At 27.2% G+C, this 4,202-nt stretch overlaps 1 long non-coding RNA gene across 1 annotated transcript; it reads left to right on the forward strand.

The window, feature by feature from the left end:
* Positions 1 to 829: 829 nt before the first annotated feature.
* Positions 830 to 1,754, forward strand: LOC109118943 (uncharacterized). The gene is made up of 2 exons (XR_002026120.3): positions 830 to 1,265; positions 1,432 to 1,754. It is a non-coding gene; the product is annotated as an uncharacterized lncRNA (long non-coding RNA).
* Positions 1,755 to 4,202: the final 2,448 nt, after the last annotated feature.

The raw sequence follows: 4,202 nt of genomic DNA on the forward strand, positions 1-4,202 counted from the left end.
AAAATGGTAGGGAAATATTGAGAATATAACTAATGGTGTATACTTCGGTAATTTCTCCTTTATTTATTTTATTGAATACTATTTGTACCTTCTAAGATGAATAATCAAAATTTAATTAGATAAATTTGATTTTTCTTTTAGAAAATTTCAGAAATAACAAAGATAATAGACATATGGTTTCGGTAATTGTGTGCCATACCTATAATTTAGTTTTCTATATAGGCTGCAGTTTGTATATTTCGCTTGACCATTTGTATGTTTCTCTTGCAAATAAACAAAAGTATATACAAATGTAGGTTGTGGTTTGTTTATTTTGCTTGCCCGTTTGTATATTTCACTGCAAATATACAAACATGGTTAGTATATACAAATTCTATATTTATACATATAAAAATCTTTCAGAACTTCATTGGTATATTTCCTTTGCCAATATACAAACAAGATAATTCATTATGAATTTTTCATAAATCATATAAAAATAGGCAAGGTAAGCATATACAAATTGTGAATTTATATAATTAGAGACCTAATTATAAAAATCTTGATTTATACAATTAGAAAATCGAATAGCAAAATTTTGCGAAACTGTAGCTATGAATTAAAAATAATCAAAATTATAGCTAAATCACATAATATACTCTACATACTGCCATTTCGCGTGATTTTCCTTTTTTTTTTCTTGCTTTAATTTTAGTATAACTTACATAAATTTCATAGTGTGAAATTTAAATTACATTCTATCCCTATTTGTTTTTTCTATTTTACAAAAATTCCTTAAAAAATTTAGTATCCGGTTACATTACGTCTAATACATTAAAACAACTAGATTGTTGATCTTAAAAAGAAGTCTAAACGTAAAATTGATTATCAGTCCCACAAATCAGGCAAAACAGATCCCACAATTCACGCAAAAGGGACTGATATCAATCTGAACCAAATATTCAAATCTTCTTCTCCTCCATCTATTTCAAATCATAACAGATCCAAAATAGACTATCACCTTTGCTAATACATGATGGATATATTGATTTTGTTGATATTCAGAAATTTGGGTGATCTCTGAGTTATAAACGATATAATAATGATAGAATAGTGGTTGAACAAACAATTTCTTTCGCGGATCTCAAATACGCCATGCATTACAACTTAATTGAATCTCAAATCTGTCATTGATGCAACAAACAAGATGACTAGAGAGGCGCATTGCTTTGATGCTACATTCAGTGAAATTGTTTGTCTTGAAGTTGGGGAAGACAACACCCAAGGTATTTTTATATCTAAATTGGATAATAGATACCTTAAAAAATTTGTTCTCTTCGTTTGATATTATCTTTATCCATAAGTTGCAGGTTTTATGTGCACGACTTATTTGTACTATCATAGTTGAGCGAGTTAAAATTGTTGTTTTGACGGCTATTCATTTTCGTGCAGAGTTTATCTTGTATTGTCCGAAAAAATGGATCTGCTTATTCAATGCTTAAAGTATTGAAGTAAGTATACTATCTTATTCTTAAGTTGTGAATTAATATTTTTTTAAAAATTTTTGATACATAAGTCGTGATACATTGTTATTCCTGGAAGAAAACACGTTGTTAGCCTTGAGTGAAAAATATGTAATTGTGGGAGATTTTAACTAGACGAAGTATCTGTGCACACACATTTCTTCTTTGATACTTGTGAAATTTCGATTAGACGGAATATCTTGTACCATGATACAATACTGACTACAAAATGGATACAGTTTTGGTTTGATACATGTGAATTACTTGAACAATTTTAGTTAGTGCGTATTTAACTTCATGTGTCATGTACATGTGATTTTGTGAATTTTAAATGTATCAATAATTGAATTACTTTCAATCTTTAGTACATCCATTATCCATTTTAATCATTGGATTTTTTTAAAAAAATCGTATATTGATATATTCGTATATTAATGATTAAAGTTTGATACAACACTAATTAGACTCGCGTGTAATGAATTTGGAGATCTAAGTGAGTTATTTCATTGTTTATATAACGTATAATATACATGTGATTTTTTTATTTTATTTTAAAATTTGTAAAAGGATATATATGAAAATGTTTCATTAATGAAAATAAAAATGATACACTTATAGTTTTATATATGTGAATTACTTGATACAACTTCACGCAGTTAAAGAGAGTATGTTGTGAATTTATATTTTTTAAATTATCACTATGTGAATATTAAATATATTAGCAATGAAGAGATTACATTTTTAATGTATCTACTATCAGATTTAGCATGTATATTAATTTTTTTTCTATTTTTTTGATAATGATACATGAGACAATAACTTTTATAATGTATCTAGTAGAATTGCAGTTATGTATTAGTGTGTATATCGAATGATGTTCGTGAAAATTGAGGATCTCTGTTAGAGAAAAAGTTACACATATGTATCTATACTGCTCTGAACGACAAATTAAATGTATTAGCAAACACATGTGAAGTTTTAATGACTTCAATTGCAAATAAGGACGATTGGTCAATTTCGAAATTTGCTTTAGAAGAAAATGTCTTATCTCCTAGGTACAAAAAATTTCGAAATTTGCTTTAGAAGAAAACGTCTTATCTCCTAGGTACAAAAGGATGCCTAGACAACCAAGAAAACGAAGAAACTTTATGGAAAAGAATGTCATAGTCAAAGAACTTATACTTTCTTTCCGAAAGATGATTGTTGAAATCTTTTTTTGGATTACCATTATGTTTCAGATACATTAAGTTATGTTCCATTCGATTTTTAGATTTTCCCGTGTTATATTGATATACACTGCAATTTACTTTTAGATGATGAATATCTGATACAACAAATTCACATGTTTATATTTTCAACCTTGTGTACATTTTTTAATGCACATAATCACATTAAACATAACACAAGATATTTGTATCAGATATTTATTTTAATGGATATAATGTATTTGATACAAGATATCTTACAAGTTACATTTCTTTGTTGCATAATATGTTCGACAAATTCAACATCACTTGGATGTTCTGGCTCCAAAAGTGTATTGATTTCTTTGTCTTTGTATGCATCAAGTTATGCATCAAATTGTTTAGATTCAACATAACAAATATAATATCAAACACAAAAAATGGAAAAAGGTACGAAACACATATGTTGGCGAGTGAAGGCCTAGAGATAGTGTTTTTTTTCTTCCTAAGATTTTTTTTACAACATTTGGTTTTGAGGATGATGATGCTCCATGTTTGACTTGAAAATACTTAGATTTTTCTTCATTACTAGTGGATCGTGCAAAATTTTGAATCTATTTTCAGCCTATTTTTCATCGTCAAAAAAATCATATATTCGATTAGTATAAAAAGAAATTGATTCAGTAACCCCAATACAAAACGAAACACCCTTATCAACATATATCAGCAACATAACTTTGAACAGAAACAAGAATTCGAACAAATCAATAATGGAGAAGACAGCCCCTACCTGTGCAGATGTTTAAATTTGATTGAATGGAGAAAGAATCGTTTTTAAATCAATTTGATAATTGCTAACTATTTGGAGAGAATTTAGGGAGAAAATAAAGGATTTAAAAGAAAGAGGGTAAAATTGGGTTACTTATGTATCCGATAGTTAGAATTGGGATAAAAAAAGAGATTTTTGAAATATTTAAAAAGATAGGAAAAAATGGAGAATACAAAAACTTATGTTGTACATATAAGTATTTTATCCTTAATTTTATTAGGTACAAACATGTAATGATATATATATCACATAACATATTCTTTAATGCAACACATCTCACCTAATATTTTCTATGAACAATTTTTGTTTTCTTTATAGGTGGGATTGGACAACATTTAAACCTATTAAGAATAATAATTAATCAAAATTTGATTACAAGCATAACTTTATTTTACTTATTTTTACTTTATTCAAATCAATAACATATAAAGAAATTTATGTAGTCATGAAAAATGGATGGATGGATGGCAGAGGGTTGGAATAGAATCAGTACATAAGAATATATATAAATAATTAAATTTCAAAAACATATTGATTACATCTTCATGTAATGTAAAATCATATATGAAATAGACATAAGAAACACCATAAATAAGTGACAATATATATATATGTACAACCCTCGAACGAGGTCAACATACAAAGATTTGTCCTAGAACTTGGTGGGTGTTTGTGCAAGGATACTAT

The sequence above is a fragment of the Solanum lycopersicum genome, chromosome 11 (assembly GCF_036512215.1).
Source record: "Solanum lycopersicum chromosome 11, SLM_r2.1".
NCBI lineage: Eukaryota > Viridiplantae > Streptophyta > Magnoliopsida > Solanales > Solanaceae > Solanum > Solanum lycopersicum.